Raw genomic sequence first — 20,083 nt, forward strand, 5'->3', positions numbered from 1 at the left:
ATCGCCCGAAGGCTCTCATTGAGCGGGGGAATATTGTCATGGTCCCGTCTGGCAATCCCCCACCTTGCCATTTGCCTCAAGATTTGGGCCTCGATCACCTCATTTAGATTCCAATCATTCCCTAGTACCACTAACTACACGCACCTGCTTCCCATCAAATGGCAGGATGAAAACCCTGCGACCATAGCAAGAAGCCGCCAGTTCGTTGGTCCACTCTTGTGAGAGTAAGCCTCGTTTCCTGTTCCTGAGAACTGTGAGTGCTAGACTCGCATCGTCTCCTGGATATTGACTCCCCATTCACGGAGGGACTATGCCTAATGATTCTGCCTCAGCATCTGTGTCCTGCAACCTTGCAATCCTTGCAACGTGTGCAGGATTCCCTGAAGGTTAACTTGCAGGTCAAGTTGGTGGCATGGAATGCAAATAACATTCATTTTGAGAGGACTAGAATATAAAAGCAAGGATATAATGCTGGGCATTTATAAGGCACTGGTGAGGCCTCACTTGAAGTATTGTGAGCAGTTTTGGGCCTCTTACCTAAGAAAGGATGTACTGAGATTGGAGAGGGTTCAGAGGAGGTTCACAAGAATAATTCTAGGAATGAAAGAGTTATCATATGAGGAGCATTTGATAGTTCTGGGCCTGCAATCACTGGAATTTAGAAGAATGAGTCTCTCATTGAAACCTATAGAATGCTGCTGATGCCCCACCTCCCCCTCGTACCCCATCTGTTATTTATTTATATACACACATTCTTTCTCTCTTTTTCTCCCCCTGACTATACCCCTTGCCCATCCTCTGGGTTCCCCCCTCCCCACTTTGTCTTTCTCCCTGGGCCTCCTGTCCCATGATCCCCTCATATCCCTTTTGCCAATCACCAGTCCAGCTCTTGGCTCCATCCCTCCCCCTCCTGTCTTCTCCCATCATTCTGGGTCTCCCCCTCCCACTTTCAAATCTCTTACTAGCTCTTCCTTCAGTTAGTCCTGACGAAGGGTCTCAGCTCAATGTTGACTGTACCTCTCCTTAGAGATGCTGCCTGACCTACTGCATTCACCAGCAACTTTCATGTGTGTTGCTTGAATTTCCAGCATCTGCAAATTTCCTCGTGTTTAAGATTGTTGAAAAGCCTGGATAGAGTGGATGTGGAGAAAATGTTTCCTTCAGTGGGGAAGTCTAGGACTGGAAGGCACAACCTCAGAATAGATGGACGTTCATTAAGAACAGAAATGAGGACGAATATTTTCAGCCAGAAGGTGGTGGATCTGTGGAATTCATTGCCACAGGTGGTTGCCGAAGCTAGGTCATTGAGTGTACTTAAGCCGGAGTCATGGTGTGAAAGGTTAAAGGGAGAAGGCTGCAAGGGAAAATGGATCAGCCTCGATGGGCCAAATGGCCTAATTCTGCTCCTATATTTTATGGTCTTTATGGTGTGTAGAAGAGCATTTCTGAACACATCAGACCTTGTAGTGGATGAGCTACAGCAGCAGAAGACCATGAACATAAACTCAATGGCCACGTTATTAGGTACAGGAGGTATGTAATAAAGTGGCAATGGAATATATATCGGAGGTTACAGTTACCTCTATTTTTCTTAGTTTCAGTGTCATATTAATTAAATCTGGCTATTTGGTTAATTGTTATCAAAGGAATTATGATATCTTTAGTTTGGTATGAAAAGATCATTTTATTTATTTATTGAGCCACACTGCCCAACAACCCCTAATTTAATCCCAGTTTAATCACAGGACAATTTACAATGACTAATTAACCTACCAACCAGTATGCCTTTGGACTGTGTGTGGAAGCCAGTACTCCTGGAAGAAACCCATGTGGTCACAGGGAGAACATACAAACTTCTTGCAGGCAGAGGTGGGAACTGAACCTGGGTCCTGGTATGCTACCACACCACCCTAATCCTTCCTTTTCTTTATCTCTTGCTGCTTCTTTTTCCCTCTCCTTTGATTTTGTAACACTTAATAAAATGAACATGAGAGACAAGTTTTATGCATCATTCTTCACTTCCAAAGAGCCTTTGGATTGGAAAAGCATCAGGATCTAATGTTGACTTGCTGAGTTTCTCAAGGTAGGTAGGTAGGTAGGTAGCTGTGTGTGTGTGTGTGTGTGTGTGTGTGTGTGTGTATGTGTGTGTGTGTGTGTACGTACATATGTACATTGGAGCAACCTCTGTCCACATGCAAATAGATGAAGTTTCTGCACGTTCTTGCGCAAGGCTGCTGGTGAGGTAGAGCAGTTTACAATGCAGGATGTGGCATGTGGTTTCCAATGGAAGAAGTTTGGGTTGAAGTGCTGTGAGGCATGAAAAAATATTCCCAATGCACTGGCTAGTTTTGCAGTGGCTAGTTTTGTCCTACTAGGATAAGTAACTTACAAAGAAAAGTGTGTTGTTCGGGCAGATGAAGGGAAAAAAATACACCAAAGTATTGTAGTAGTTAATGCAATCTCTTTACAGCACTAGCGATCAACCAATCTGGGTTCAATTACCGTCACTGTATGTAAAGAGTTTGCACGTTCTTCCCGTGACTGCATGGGTTTCCTCCAGGTGCTCCAGTTTCCTCCCACATTCCAAAGACTAACAGATTAGTGTTAGTAAGTTGTGGTCATGCATGGAGACACTTGTGAGCTGTCCCCAGCACATTCCTGGCTAATTTGATACATTTCACTGTGCTTTGATGTACATGTGCCAAATAAAGCTAATCTTTTAATCTTTACCCACATCACAGGCACAACATCAATGAATTCAGAAGAGGAGACGGCAAAGAGCCTCCATGGTGCATGCACTGAAGAAGGACCTTACTTCTCCCCTCCATATATTCTGTTTGTCTTTCCTCTATTGAGACCATAAGACAACTGAAACGTCTCAACCCAAGCAAGGCTGCAGGATTGGATAGTGTCAGTACCAGGGTGCTCAAAGCTATGTGAGGTACTTCACAATGTCTTCAACCTGAGCCTGAGGCTCCAGAGGGTTCCTGTGCTGTGCAAGACGTCCTGCCTCGTCCCTGTGCCGAAGACGCCACGCCCCAACGGCCTCAATGACTACAGACCAGTGGCATTGACATCCCACATCATGAAGACCCTGGAGAGACTTGTTCTGGAGCTACTCCAGCCTATGGTCAGGCCACACTTAGATCCCCTCCAGTTCGCCTACCAGCCTCAACTAGGAGTTGAGGATGCCATCGTCTACCTGCTGAACCGTGCCTATGCCCACCTGGACAAGCCAGTGAGCACTGTGAGGGTCATGTTTTTTGACTTCTCCAGTGCATTCCACACCATGCACCCTACTCTGCTGGGGGAGAAGCTGACAGCGATGCAGGTGGATGCTTCCCTGGTATCATGGATTCTTGATTACCTGACTGGCAGACCACAGTGCGTGTGCTTGCAACACTGTGTGTCCGACAGAGTGATCAGCAGCACTGGGGCTCCACAGGGGACTGTCTTGTCTCCCTTTCTCTTCACCATTTACACTTCGGACTTCAACTACTGCACAGAGTCTTGTCATCTTCAGAAGTTTTCTGATGACTCTGCCACAGTTGGATGCATCAGCAAGGGAGATGAGGCTGAGTACAGGGCTACGGTAGGAAACTTTGTCACATGGTGTGAGCAGAATTATCTGCAGCTTAATGTGAAAAAGTCTAAGGAGCTGGCGGTAGACCTGAGGAGAGGTAAGGTACCGGTGACCCCTGTTTCCATCCGGGGGTCAGTGTGGACATGGTGGAGGATTACAAATACCTGGGGATACGAATTGACAATAAACTGGACTGGTCAAAGAACACTGAGGCTGTCTACAAGAAGGGTCAGAGCGATCTCTACTTCCTGAGGAAACTCAGGTCCTTTAACATCTGCCGGACGATGCTGAGGATGTTCTACGAGTCTGTGGTGGCCAGTGCCATCATGTTTGCTGTTGTGTGCTGGGGCAGCAGGCTGAGGGTAGCAGACACCAACAGAATCAACAAACTCATTCGTAAGGCCAGTGATGTTGTGGGGATGGAACTGGACTCTCTCACGGTGGTGTCTGAAAAGAGGATGCTGTCTAAGTTGCATGCCATCTTGGTCAATGTCTCCCATCCTCTACATAATGTACTGGGTGGGCACAGGAGTACATTCAGCCAGAGACTCATTCCACCGAGATGCAGCACAGAGCGTCATAGGAAGTCATTCCTGCCTGTGACCATCAAACTTTACAACTCCTCCCTTGGAGGGTCAGACACCCTGAGCCAATAGGCTGGTCCTGGACTTATTTCCTGGGATAATTTACATATTACTATTTAATTATTTATGGTTTTATTACTATTTATGGTGCAACTGTAACGAAAACCAATTTCCCCCGGGATCAATAAAGTATGACTATGACAACCGGCCCAGTGAGTCTGCTCTGCTATTCCATCAAAACTGATTTATTACCCTTCTCAACTCGAATTTCCAGCCTTCTCCCCATAACCTTTAAAGCCCTGACAAATCAAGAACCATCAACCTCTGCTTTATGACTTGGTCTCCACATTCATCTGTGGTAATGAATCTCTCAGTTCTGTTTCAAAGCAATGTCCATCTATTCCAAGGCTGTGCCCTCTGGCCCTAGACTCCCCACTATGGCAACATCCTCTCCACATTTTTGATTCCATGTTTTTGGTGTGTAGGGTCTTTCTGTAGCATCAGTGCCCATGTATTCCATTAGTGTGGTGTTAAATGTTAGGATAATTTTGACTCTGCTTAGCTTCATCATTAGCATTCTGTAGAGGCTCTACATCTGTGTTGTTGCTATTGTCATCAGGTTACAGAGGAGTTGTTGAAGTAAGTCTATTTTTATCAGCACTTTGGGGGGGAGGTGCATGGTGGTATCTTCATTGTTTTCTTGCGTAGTATTGTCGTGGTCTTTACATTGGTTTCTTTCTAGCCCTGGTACAACTTCCTGTTTTATTTGGTTTAACATGTCTATAGGGGGTTAACTTTTTTTTTTACAATCACTCTACGTTGATCTGGTATTCATTGTGTAGTTACTTGAAGGGATATTGTGCTATAAACTGTTAATGGAGTTTGTCCCTGTATCCTGTCATGTCAGTCGTAAGTTCTGTTACTTGATAATATATATATATGCATTATGAATGTGTTTATTTCTAATGACCATTTCGTGTGTGCCTTTCTTCTCCTAACTGCTTGAGTGGTCCCCGTGACAAGTGGACTACTTCCCTGAGAAATGCTTGCAGCAGTCAGTCTGTTGATGATGGGCTACTTTGAGTGCTGGCAGTATCTTTTCTGGTTTTCCCGGTGCCTGCCTGCCTATTCAGCGGCGCACCACTTGTGGTTCGCTTACTGTCATGCCCAGCGCTAGCTCCAGGTGTGCACTGGCAATCTCCGTGCTGTGGCCGTATCACTCTGTTCCGTAAACATCTCTTCGTTTCTAAAGCAAAAGGGTATTGCTTTTTATACCTACAGTCACTTTTCTGCCTTCCATATGAATCAAGAACCCACCAACCTCCACTTTGAATATACCCCATGACTTGACCTCCACAGATTCACTACCCTCTGGCTAAAGAAATTCCTCCTCATCTCTGTTCTAAAGGAACATCACTATATGCTGAGGTTGTGCCCTTTGGTTTTAGACTCCACCACTCTTGGAATAATCCTCTCCACATCCATTCTATCTAGGCCTTTCAATATATGATGGGTTTTAAGGAGATCCCCCTCCACCGTTCTTCTGAACTCCAGCGAATACAGGCCCAGAGCCATCAAATGCTCCTGATATGTTGACCCTTTCATTCCTGGGATCATTTGCTGGACCTTCTCCAATGCCAGCACATCCCTTCTTCAATCCTTCCTCCAGGAATTTTGTGTGTACATTAATCGTACACATTTGAGTCTGAGGTGAGAAACAGAACTCCTTGAAGAAACCCATGCCATTCTAGGGAGAACGTGTATACTCTGCACACATAGCACTGGACATTAGGATTAAACCCAGGTCACTAGAGATGTGAGGCAGTACCTTTACTAATCTGTGCCAACATGCCCACTTTTGTGTCTATTGTATCTATGAAGAGTATGAAATTTATTTTATTTAGAGATACAGCATGGTAACTGGCCCTTCCACCCTAATAAGCCTGCATGGCCCCAAATCACCCAAGAAACCAATTAACTGACAAACCTGTAGGTCCTTGGAATGTGGGATTAAACCAGAGCACCTGGAGGAAATGCACGCAGTCACAGGGAGAATGTACACATTTCTTACAGATAGCAGCAGGCATTGAACCCGGGCTGCTGGCACTGTAAAGCATTGTACTGGCTGCTACACTGTTTCAGAGCCATAGCTGTAGCACGAGGTTTATCACTACATGGCACGTAACGGTTACAGCTACAGTATTACAGGTTGGAGCAGTGGAGTGCGGAGTTCAGATCCAGTGCCCTCTGTAAGAAAGTTTGTACGTTCTTCCTGTGTGTTCCAGGTGCACCAGTTTCCTCGCACTATCCAAAGACATACTGGTTGGTAGGTTAAGTTGTTATTGTAAATTGTTGTGTGATTAGGTTAGGGTTAAATAGGTGGGTTGCTGTACTGTACCCAGAAGGGCCTGTTCCTCACTATATCTCTGAAATAAAATTACAAAACAGATATTGTCATTGTAATAGTGTAATTGTGTTTGTATATAAAGGGGAAAAGAATTATTAAAATGTGCCACATACCATTGAATAAAGGAAACAAAACAGTGTATTCTGAAATGTTCATTTACTTGGTGTAAACCTGGTACAGACATCAGTCTTCTACATCATCCTTTTCAACGTCGGAAATTGATCAATCTCAGACCAACAGCAACAATACCGAGCAGGAGGACAGAAAGGGTAATTAATCCCATTGTGGTTCCTATTATGTTCACCAGCTTGGTGAGCCTAGAAGCAGTGACAGCTCTGTCCATGTTTCCTAGTTGAATGAAACTGCGAACCTGTAAATATAAGTAATTTTTAATGATGGGAGATAAATTATTGCGTGTCCCATGCAGGAACAGAAGGTAATGTTTCATGCCAGGTTTAGCACATAGAACAGTACAGCTCAGTACAGGCCCTTTAGCCCACAATGTTGTGCCAATCTCTTAACCTACTCCAAGACCAGTCTAACTCTTCCCTCCCACATGGCCCTCCATTTATTGTCATCCATGTGCCTATCTTAAAGTTTCTTAAATGCCCCTATTGTAGATGCTTCTACCACCAACCCTGGCAGCTTGTTTCACGCATCCACCAAAACCTTCCCTCTGATATTACTCTCCTATACGTTCCTCCAACCACCTTAAAATTATGACTTCTAGTATTAGCCATTTCTGCCCTGAGAAAAATACATTAGCTCCAGCTGCAACATTACCTCATGACTTTGGAACTCAATCCCGTGACTATTGAAGGCCAATAGATCATACGCCTTCTTAACCACCCTATTAAATTGTGCAGCCACTTTGAGGGATCTATGGACGTAGATACCCAAGATTAGCAGAGTGCTCTTCCTCTCTGCTAAGAATCCTGTATTCTGCCTTCAGATTGGATCTTCCAAAGTAAAGCACTTCACACTTCTCCAGATTGAACTCCATCTGCCACTTCTTAGCCCACCTCTCCAAGGCTATGGTAAAGGTCAACGAGTTGTCAGTGTCTGAAATGCTCATCCACTGAGAGATCTGTCACCTGACCAAATTTATTGCCTTGGCACTAGATCCAGAATAGCCAGCTTATTCTTTCAAGTAGAAACAACAGAGCCAAGTCTGATTCCTCTCCCAGGAAAGCCCTTTCAAGCTTGGTGTGCAGTGATAGATCTGCATCTTTACTGATTTTCTTCAGCACTAGACCTATACTCAGTGGCCACATTATTAGGTACATCTGTACACCTGCACATTAACGTACATATCAAATCAGTCAATGATGTGGTGAAAACGCAGTGCATAAAAGCATGCAGACATGGTCAAGAGGTTCATTTGCTGTTCAGACCAAATATCAGAATGGGGAAGAAATGTGATCGAAGTAACTTTGACTGTGGAATGATTGTTTGTGCCAGACAACTCTAGTTGTATCATAAGAACCCAAATACAGTGGATTCTAGTTAATTGGGCCATCGGGTAATCAGGGCAGCCACTTATTGGGGCAACTCTTAAAAAACAAAAACTAATCGAGAAAATAGCTGGGATTCCCTTTGTTTATTTGGGACATCATACTGTTTTTAATTGGGACATGAGGCTCTTGGCAAACTGTTTCTAACTAGTGTCAGTCTTATGAACTTCTGTTGCCATTAGACACTGCACTCTGCTTAGATTGAACAGTTTTTAAATAGTGCCAGTTGCATATGCTTATGTCATATTGTGCTTGGGCCTATGGACACTGATTCAAACAGCAGGGACTTCTGATAATTTTGTTTTTTTTAAAATTTTGACTCATGCCTAGATGCTACAGAATGTTTTGACACTAGCTGAAGGCAATGCAATATCTGCACTAGGTGTCCGCGCTGATATTTGATCATTTATAGTGAATCAAAAGAACAACAACGTACATGAGATGAATTCCTCTGTTGATAACTATTAGGAACCAATATACAGTTTATAGTATTGTAGTAGTAGCGGTAGTAGTCTCATTTATTCTATATTTCATTTAAAAATATAACTTGTTACTCAGTTAAGCTGTAGTTTGTCCTTTTTATAACTTTTTAACTATCTCAATGAAACATCAGCTAATTTATTTTTCAGATATAGTCCAGAATAGGCCCTTCCACGCCATCCAGCAGCCCCTAAGTTAACACTAGCCAAATCACAGAACAATTTACAACCAATCAACTAGTATGTGTTTGGACTGTGGGAGGAAACCAAAGTACCCGGCGAAAACCAACACAGCCATGGGGAGAATATACAAACTCCTTCCAGGTAGTGGCGGGGATGGAACCCAGGTTGCCTGTACTGTAAAGTGTTCCACTATACTGTCATGCCACCCCAATTAAGACAGGGCAAAATGATGTAGCTCTCCAGTGTCTTTAAGGAGGGAAAGTTGTTTTCAATTCTCCATTCACATACAAAATTAAGTATGGCTCCAGTCTGTTGGATTGGGGTGTAGAATTGTTATTTTTCTTGTAGTTTAATATTCTTACGCTTGTTTGCATTTTTATATAATCACCTTGAATGGCCTAGTTAGAATGGACGTGGAGAGGATGTTTCTTATAGTGGTGGAGTCTAGGACCAGTGCATACTGCCTCAGAATATAAGAACGTCCCTTTAAAACAGAGATAAGGAGGAAGTTCTTTAGCTGGAGGGTGGTGAATCTGTGGAATTCATTGCCTCAGAGGCCAAGTCATTGGGTGGAGGTTGATAGGTTCTTGACTAGTAAGGGTGTCAAATGTTACAGGGAGAAAGCAGGCGAATGTGGTTGAAAGGGTTAATAAATCAGTCATGGTGGAATGGTGGGGTACACAAGATGGGCCGAATGGCCTTATTCTGCTCCTATGACTTATGCTGTTGTGGTCTTGTGTGAATGTTCAGTAAATTTTCCAGTAATTGTGGTGCAGTTGCCTCTGTAATTTTCTGGAAAATTCTTGGTTTCAGTGGCAAGAGTCATATTACGTGAATCTACCTATCTTATTGGTTATCTATTGTCAGTGGAATTTTCTGTTATGAGAAGACCATGACTATTTTCTTAGTCTTCTCTTTCCTTTGTTTCTCTCAACGCCTCTGCTTCTTCCTTATTTTTCTTGTAACGCTTCACAAAACAAGTTTTATGCCTCATTCTTGACTTCCGGGGAAGCTTCGGATCACAAGGCATCAGGATCCCACAAGTCCAAGCCCTTTAAGTGATCACTAAATGGTACAGCTTTTCAGTGACAATACATTTTCATGAGCAATAAATAGCATTCTCACAAACTCCCTCAGTTAGCGCGCAAAAGGATTAATTTTTAACAGTAATTTTGTCACTTGTATAGATGACTATGTTATACTGATGATTTGATACGCAACACAATCCTAACCAGACAATTGCAACTCATTGTTTTGTCCAAGCAGTGATTCAGGCCGAAAATCAAAGGATAAACTGGTCACTTTATCAGGTACCTCCTGCGGACCCCTGCTATCACCCATTAACTTCAAAATTCAGCATGTTCCAATTCAGAGATGCTCTTCTGCACACCACTGTTATAACGCCTGGTTATTTGGGTTATTGTCACCTTCCTGTCAGCTTGAAGCAATCTGGTAATTCTCCTCTGACCTCTCACATTAACAAGGCATTTTTGCCCACAGAACTGCCACTCACTGGATGTTTATTTTTTGTACTATTCTCTGTAAACTCTAGAGACCGTTGTGCGTGAAAATCCCAGGAGATCAGCGGTTTCTGAGATACTCAAACCACCTCGTATGGCACCAACAATCATTTCAAAGTCACTTTGATCACTTTTCTTCCCCATTATGATGTTTGGTCTGAACAACAACTGAACCTCTTGACCATGTCAGCATGCTTTTATGCAATGAGTTGCTGCTACATGATTTGCTGATTAGATATTTGCATAAACAAGCAAGTATACAGGTGTACCTAATAAAGTGGCCACAGAGCATACATTGATGCATTGATACTGAACACAATTTTAATGAGACAATTAGATCATAAGACCATAAGACATTGGAGCAGAATTAGGCCATTTGGCCCAAAAGTATGCTCTGCCATTCCAACGTGGCTGATTTATTATCCCATTCAATCAAGAACTAATCAAGAACCTATCAACCTCCGTCTTAAATATACCCAAAGACTTGGCCTGTACAGCCATCTGTGGCAATGAATTCCACAGATTCACCACCCTCTGGCTAAAGAAATTCCTCCTCATCTCCATTCTAAATGAATGTTGCCTTATTCTGAGGCTGTGCCCTCAGGTCATAGATTCTCCCATTGTAGGAAACACCCTCCCTATATCCGCTCTATCCAGATTTTTTATTATTCAATAGGTTTCAATAATATCCCACCATTCTTCCAAACCCCAGCGAGTGCAAGCCCAGAGCCGTCAAACACTAACCCTTTCATTCCTGGGATCATTCTTGTGAATTTCCTCTAGACTCTCTCCAATGCCAGCACATCTTTTCTTCAATAAGAGACCCAAAACTGCTCACAATACTCCAAATACGGTCTTATAAATACTTAGTATTATGTCCGTGCTTTTGTATTCTAGTCCCTTGAAATGAATACTAACATTGCATTTGCCTTCCTTACCACTGAATTAACCTGCAAATTAACCTTTAGGGAATCCTGTATGAGGACTCCCAAAGTCCCTTTGCACCTCTAATGTTTCAGCTTTCTCCCTGTTTAGAAAGTAGTCCATGCCTTTATTCTTTTACCAAAGTGCATGACCACACACTTCCCTACACTATATTCCATCTTCCACTTCCTTGTCCATTCTTCCAATCTATCCAAGGGCTTCTGCAGATACCTTGCTTCCTCAACACTACCTGCCCCTCCACCTATCTTCCTATTATCCACAAGCTAGGCTACGAAGCCATCAATTCCATCATCTAAGTCATTGATATATAACCCAAAAAGAAGTGATCCCAACACCAATGCCTTGCGGCATGTCACTAGTCACTGGTAGCCAACCAGAACAGGCCTTCTTTATTTCCATTCTTTGCCTACACACACACACACACACACACACACACACACACACACACACACACACACACACACACACACAGCAAAAGTCTTACACACACGTAAAAAAAATCTGTAACACGAAGGTGCTTTCAAAAATAATGAAATGAAAAGTTTCTAAATATCAAAAAAAATTACTGTAAAGAGTAGTAAACAGTAAAAAAAAACTAAATTAAATCAATATCTGTTGTGACCATCCCTTTGCCTTTAAAACTGCATCAATTCTCTTAGATACATGGTCATGCAGTTTTATTAAAAAAAAATTGGCTGGGAAGTTGCTCCAAGCACCTTGGAGAACTTGCCACAACTGTTCTGCAGACTTTGGCTGTCTCACTTGCTTTTGTCTCTCCAGGTAATCCCAAACAGCCTCAATGATGTTGAAGTTCAGGAGGTACTGACTGTATACAGTTAGGATCAACATTTTCCTATTTCCCATTCTATAGGGGTGAGTGGTAAGAGATGACATCAACTTCCTAAGCATGGCAATTTATGGCGTGTACTGTTCCCTGGTGGTCCACCAGTGCAGGTATAATATTGACATCTATTTATAGTTGAAGTCTAATTGTTTTTGAGAAATATTCATCCTCAATTGATTGTGTTTAATGTGCAAAAGAGCAGAGGCTGTGTATCAGACTGTTTCCAAAATTCAGTTCCACTGAAATCAATGGGAAAAAATTTCAGGAGAAGGATAGAAGACCCTGCTGCCGGTCTGGTGCATGCCACTAAGGACATGTGTCAGCCTCAGAGAGATTCTGATACAAAGTGGGGAAAGACCATTGAACAAGAGCATAGAGCAGTACAGCCCAGGAACATCTCCTTCAGTATCTCCAAACAACAATGCTACTCCCTTACCTCTCTGTCATGTCTAAAATGGGTGGCGGGGTGGAAATACAGTACATTTCTACCAAAGGAGGTGTAAGGCGCTCCTTCCCTCCGCTAGCCTGCTGGTTACCCTTGGGCAAAGTGTAGCACCCACTTAGCACCCCCCCACCCCCGATCAGGGTCACGTGAATCCATGAGAGCAGCTGGTGCATATTGCAAGTCCTGGTTATGCAACCACAAACGCCAGGTAGCCGTCTCCCAGACTTCCTTCTTCTGGGAGACTCCCAGACTCCCAGAAGAAGGCATGGGCAAACCGCTTCTATGGAGAAATTTGCCAAGAACAATCAGGGTCATGGACAGACCCTCATCGCACATGTGAACAACATGACACATGAAGAATAAACTAACAAATATGTCTAAAACATCTGTGCCCTGGAACCTTGAGCTGCCAGTCCTGCTCTTGTCTCAGCCAGTCTCTGCAATGTCTATAATATCTGTAATGGCCAGATTAAGATTTCTACTACTATGCTGCAGGTATTTCAATTCAGCAGTTTTCTGCAAAAGCACTGTGTCCTGCAGGTAGAATGATTTGGTTTCGGCTAAAGATAAGTAGCCCCGCTGTTCAACTTAAGAATGATGTGTTGGCCAGTCAGGGTGGTGGAATTGGGAGAAAGGAATTGAGAGGGTGTGGTGGTGAGAGATTTGTGATGGACAGTAGCCTGGGTTCAGGGGCTTTTGGCAGGAGTTGTGAAGGGGGACAGAAGGGAAGATGCCTCAGAATGCCATTGGAAGGCAAGTCCCCATTGCACAAAGTGCTTCGTACAGATCAATGGCTCCAAGGAGGAAAGGCCAATAGTCCCGACAGAGAGCCAATTTGTTCAAGATGGATTTTGAGCGGTTCAGAATATGGCAGCTACTTTCAGACTGTGGGTCCAGCGTGTGAGTGGACGACTCCAGTTTGAACTCCAACTTTATGTACACCTCGGACTGGTTTAACTGTAATGGGCCCTTTTCTTTTCTTTTCCCTATTAACTGTTCGATAAAGCTGAAATTAGTAAATGCACTTTCTTTATAACTTTATGCAATGTACTATCTGTTATTTCTTACCAACAATCGTGTGTGGGCAGTATTTACATGGTATTCACTCAAATCGAGGTTTCTTTAATCGGAGCATCATAATGTTCCTGTTGAATCCCAAATAGTATCAATTCCAAAGAAGAAACATACAAATTAGCCAGAAAAAGTGGCTCGCCTGTGGACTGGGAGAAATTCAGAGTCCAGCAGAGGAGGACAAAGGGCTTAATTAGGAAAGGGAAAAAAGATTATGAGAGAAAGCTGGCAGGGAACATAAAAGCTGACTGTAAAAGCTTTTATAGATATGTGAAAAGAAAAAGATTGGTTAAGATAAATGTAGGTCCCTTACAGTCAGAAACTGGTGAATTGATCATGGGGAACAAGGACATGGCAGACCAATTGAATAACTACTTTGGCAGGAAGAGGGATGAGGTCCTGAAGTGTGAGTTTCGGGAATTAGGCAGAAGGCTGAAGAACAGGACCTCAAGGGTGACGTTCTCAGGATTGCTGCCAGTGCTACGTGACAGAGATGGTAAGAATTGGAGGAGGTGGCAGTTGAATGCATGGCTGAGGAGTTGGTGCAGGGAGCAGGGTTTTAGATTTTTAGATCACTGGGATCTCTTCTGGGGAAGGTGGGACCTGTACAGATTGGATGGGTTGCACCTGAACTTGAGGGGGAGCAATATCCTTGCAGGTAGGTTTGCTAGCATGGTTCGGGAGGGTTTAAACTAATTTGCGAGGGGGATGGGACCCAGAGCAATAGAGCAGTGAAAGAAGTGCATGGAGTAAAGCCAGATCTAACATACAGAGAGGCTTTGAGGAAAGAGAAGCAGAATAAACGGTGTAAAGACAGTAAGGTAGAAGGGCTGAAATGTGTGTACCTCAATGCAAGAAACATCAGGAACAAAGGTGATGAACTGAGAGCTTGGATACATACATGGAATTATGATGTAGTGGCCATTACAGAGACTTGGCTGGCACCGGGGCAGGAATGGATTCTCAATATTCCTGGATTTCAGTGCTTTAAAAGGGATAGAGAGGGCGGAAAAAGGGGAGGAGGGGTGGCATTACTGGTCAGGGATACTATTACAGCTACAGAAAGGGTGAGTAATGTAGCAGGATCCTCTTTTGAGTCAATTTGGATGGAAGTCAGGAACAGGAAGGGAGTAGTTACTCTACTGGGGGTATTCTATAGGCCCCCTGGTAGCTGCAGAGATACAGAGGAGCAGATTGGGAGGCAGATTTTGGAAAGGTGCAAAAATAACAGGGTTGTTATCATGGGTGACTTTAACTTCCCTAATATTGATTGGCACCTGATTAGTTCCAAGGGTTCAGATGGGGCAGAATTTGTTCAGTGAGTCCAGGATGGATTCGTGTCACAGTATGTGGACAGGCCGACCAGGGGGAATGCCATACTAGATCTAGTACTAGGTAATGAACCGGGTCAGGTCACAGATCTCTCAGTGGGTGAGCATCTGGGGGACAGTGACCACCGCTCCCTGGCCTTTATAATTATCATGGAAAAGGATAGAATCAAAGAGGACAAGAAAATTTTTAATTGGGGAAAGGCAAATTATGAGGCTATAAGGCTAGAACTTGCGGGTGTGAATTGGGATGATGTTTTTGCAGGGAAATGTACTATGGACATGTGGTCGATGTTTAGAGATCTCTTATTGTCCCGGTGAGGAAGATAAAGAATGGTAGGGTGAAGGAACCATGGGTGACAAGTGAGGTGGAAAATCTAGTCAGGAGGAAGAAGGCAGCATACATGAGGTTTAGGAAGCAAGGATCAGCTGGGTCTATTGAGGAATATAGGGAAGCAAGAAAGGAGCTTAAGAAGGGGCTGAGAAGAGCAAGAAGGGGGCATGAGAAGGCCTTGGCGAGTAGGGTAAAGGAAAACCCCAAGGCATTCTTCAATTATGTGAAGAAAAAAAGGATGATAGGAGTGAAGGTAGGACCGATTAGAGATAAAGGTGGGAAGTTGTGCCTGGAGGCTGTGGAAGTGAGAGAGGTCCTCAATGAATACTTCTCTTCGGTATTCACCAATGAGAGGGAACTTGATGATGGTGAGGACAATATGAGTGAGGTTGATGTTCTGGAGCATGTTGATATTAAGGGAGTGGAGGTGTTGGAGTTGTTAAAATACATTAGGACAGATAAGTCCCCGGGGCCTGACGGAATATTCCCCAGGCTGCTCCATGAGGCGAGAGAAGAGATTGCTGAGCCTCTGGCTAGGATCTTTATGTCCTCGTTGTCCACGGGAATGGTACCGGAGGATTGGAGGGAGGCGAATGTTGTTCCCTTCTTCAAAAAAGGTAGCAGGGATAGTCCGGGTAATTATAGACCAGTGAGCCTTACGTCTGCAGTGGGAAAGCTGTTGGAAAAGATTCTTAGAGATAGGATCTATAGGCATTTAGAGAATCATGGTCCGAGCAGGGACAGTCAGCATGGCTTTGTGAAGGGCAGATTGTGTCTAACAAGCCTGATAGAGTTCTTTGAGGAGGTGACCAGGCATATAGATGAGGGTAGTGCAGTGGATGTGATCTATATGGATTTTAGTAAGGCATTTGACAAGGTTCCACACGGTAGGCTTATTCAGAAAGTTAGAAGGCATGGGATCCAGGGAAGTTTGGCCAGGTGGATTCAGAATTGACTTGCCTGCAGAAGGCAGAGGGTGGTGGTGGAGGGAGTACATTCAGATTGGAGGATTGTAACTAGTGGTGTCCCACAAGGATCTGTTCTGGGACCTCTACTTTTCGTGATTTTCATTAACGACCTGGATGTGGGGGTAGAAGGGTGGGTTGGCAAGTTTGCAGACGACACAAAGGTTGGTGGTGTTGTAGATAGTGTAGAGGATTGTCAAAGATTGCAGAGAGACATTGATAGGATGCAGAAGTGGGCTGAGAAGTGGCAGATGGAGTTCAATCCGGAGAAGTGTGAGGTGGTACACTTTGGAAGGACACACTCCAAGGCAGAGTACAAAGTAAATGGCAGGATACTTGGTAGTGTGGAGGAGCAGAGGAATCTCGGGGTACATGTCCACAGATCCCTGAAAGTTGCCTCACAGGTGGATAGGGTAGTTAAGAAAGTTTATGGGGTGTTAGCTTTCATAAGTCGAGGGATAGAGTTTAAGAGTCGCAATGTAATGATGCAGCTCTATAAAACTCTGGTTAGGCCACACTTGGAGTACTGTGTCCAGTTCTGGTCACCTCACTATAGGAAGGATGTGGAAGCATTGGGAAAGGTACAGAGGAGATTTACCAGGATGCTGCCTGGTTTAGAAAGTTTGCATTATGATCAGAGATTAAGGGAGCTAGGGCTTTACTCTTTGGAGAGGAGGATGATGAGAGGAGACATGATAGAGGTGTACAAGATAATAAGAGGAATAAATAGAGTTGATAGCCAGCGCCTCTTCCCCAGGGCACCACTGCTCAATATAAGAGGACATGGCTTTAAGGTAAGGGGTGGGAAGTTCAAGGGAGATATTAGAGGAAGGTTTTTCCACTCAGAGAGTGGTTGGTGCGTGGAATGCACTGCCTGAGTCAGTGGTGGAGGCAGATACACTAGTGAAGTTTAAGAGACTACTAGACAGGTATATGGAGGAATCTAAGGTGGGGGCTTATATGGGAGGCAGGGTTTGAGGGTCGGCACAACAATGTGGGCAGAAGGGCCTGTACTGTGCTGTACTATTCTATGTTCTATGTTCTATGTCTATGCTCTGTCTTCACTAAGGAAGACATAAATAATCTTCCGGAAATAGTAGGGGACCAAGGGTCTAGTGAGATGGAGGAACTGAGTGAAATACATGTTAGTAGGGAAGTGGTGTTAGGTAAATTGAAGGGATTAAAGGCAGATAAATCCCCAGGGCCAGATGGTCTGCATCCCAGAGTGCATTAAGGAAGTAGCCCAAGAAATAATGGATGCATTAGTGATAATTTTTCAAAACTCTTTAGATTCTGGACTAGTTCCTGAGGATTGGAGGGTGGCTAATGTAACCCCACTTTTTAAAAAAGGAGTGAGAGAGAAACCGGGGAATTATAGACCAGTTAGCCTGACATCGGTGGTGGAGAAAATGCTAGAGTCAGTTATCAAAGATGTGAGAACAGCACATTTGGAAAGCGGTGAAATCATCAGACAACGTCAGCATGGATTTGTGAAAGGAAAATCATGTCTAACGAATCTCATAGAATTTTTTGAGGATGTAACTAGTAGAGTGGATAGGGGAGAACCAGTGGATGTGGTATATTTGGATTTTCAAAAGGCTTTTGACAAGGTTCCACACAGGAGATTAGTGTGCAATCTTAAAGCACACAGTATTGGGGGTAAGGTATTGATGTGGATAGAGAATTGGTTGGCAGACAGGAAGCAAAGAGTGGGAATAAACAGGACCTTTTCAGAATGGCAGGCAGTGACTAGTGGGGTACCGCAAGGCTCAGTGCTGGGATCCCAGTTGTTTACAATATATATTAATGATTTAGATGAGGAAATTAAATGCAGCATCTCCAAGTTTGCGGATGACACGAAGCTGGGCGGCAGTGTTAGCTGTGAGGAGGATGCTAAGAGGATGCAGGGTGACTTGGATAGGTTGGGTGAGTGGGCAAATTCATGGCAGATGCAATTTAATGTGGATGAATGTGAAGTTATCCACTTTGGTGGCAAGAACAGGAAAACAGATTATTATCTGAATGGTGGTCGATTAGGAAAAGGGGAGGTGCAACGAGACCTGGGTGTCATGATACACCAGTCATTGAAAGTGGGCATGCAGGTACAGCAGGCGGTGAAAAAGGCAAATGGTATGCTGGCATTCATAGCAAGAGGATTCAAGTACAGGAGCAGGGAGGTAATACTGCAGTTGTACAAGGCCTTGGTGAGACCACACCTGGAGCATTGTGTGCAGTTTTGGTCCCCTAATCTGAGGAAAGACATTCTTGCCATAGAGGGAGTACAAAGGAGGTTCACCAGATTGATTCCTGGGATGGCGGGACTTTCATATGATGAAAGACTGGATGAACTAGGCTTATACTCTCTGGAATTTAGAAGATTGAGGGGGGGATCTGATTGAAACGTATAAAATCCTAAAGGGACTGGACAGGCTAGATGAAGGAAGATTGTTCCCGATGTTGGGGAAGTCCAGAATGAGGGGCCACAGTTTAAGGATAAAGGGGAAGCCTTTTAGGACTGGGATGAGGAAAAACTTCTTCACACAGAGAGTGGTGGATCTGTGGAATTCTCTGCCACAGGAAACAGTTGAGGCCAGTTCATTGGCTATATTTAAGAGGGAGTTAGATATGGCCCTTGTGGCTATGGGGATCAGGGGATATGGAGGGAAGGCTGGTACAGGGTTCTGAGTTGGATGATCAGCCATGATCATACTGAATGGCGGTGCAGGATCGAAGGGCCTAATGGCCTACTCCTGCACCTGTTTTCTATGTTTCTAAATCATACTGATCCGAGATGTATATTGTTTGTGAAAGGTGGCCTTCTCACTGCTGAGTCACGTGGCTGTTCGTGGAGTCAGCTAACTGGCCAGGTTTGCGTCCGGGCCCGGGGAGGGGGCTGCATATCATAATATCAGGAAATAATCCATGGGCTCCATGCATTAAAATAGGTATACCCAAGAGCATTAGTCCTGCCACCTTCATTACCTTGGCCATGTCAGTTCTTACTCTTGGACTTTCTTGACTTACTCTACCTTCTCCTCAATCTCAGTGCTCCGGTTACAGCTCTCTGCCACACCAGTTGAAACCCTCTTGAGCATTAGCAGACCTTTGCGCAAGGAGACTGGTGCTGGCATGATGTGCACTGGCAATATTGGAGCCCAAGTGCGGAGCAAAGCCAGACTCCTCTGAAGAGCTGGCAGCTGGGGTTTATTTATAAAGATTTCTAACAGAACATTGGTGGATTGGCTGAGCAACATCGCGAGAAGGAACATTCTCAAAACTAGGACCCAAGTGATTAACGTTAATCAGGCATCTGCTTAAACAATACAAGTAACACGGAATTCCTAAACCTATCAAAATAACCCCAACAAGCTTAAACCGAAAGCACCAGGAAACAACATAGCGAGTCGCTCGAGAATAACACAAGAAACTCTGAATGATTAATGACTCTTGCTAAACAACAATTAACCAATTCAGGTACTCAAAAATCTTTGGAACCCAATGCTGTCTGGTGCCCCACATAGGCCCAGAGAGCTCATTACATGTGCCTGTCTTGTGCAAACCATCCCTCTTGTAAAGGTCCTACAAGTCCAGGAAGAGATGAGTAAAAAAATTTTACAATCTGCATAGTTTCACTGAAATCACTTGCTGGACTGGACTCAATAATCCACAATACTGCAACTATTGTGTATCTGATGCTTTGTGCATGTGATGCTGGTGCAAGTAAGTTTTTCATTTCACCTGTGCATGCATGTGCTTGTGTATATGACAATCATTGAGGACCCTCACCATACAGGACATGCCCTCTTCTCATTGCTACCATCAGGGAGGAGCTACAGGAACCTCTAGACCCATACTCAACACTTTAGGAACAGCTTCTTCCC

Source organism: Mobula hypostoma, chromosome X2, assembly GCF_963921235.1.
Source record: "Mobula hypostoma chromosome X2, sMobHyp1.1, whole genome shotgun sequence".
Classification (NCBI taxonomy): domain Eukaryota; kingdom Metazoa; phylum Chordata; class Chondrichthyes; order Myliobatiformes; family Myliobatidae; genus Mobula; species Mobula hypostoma.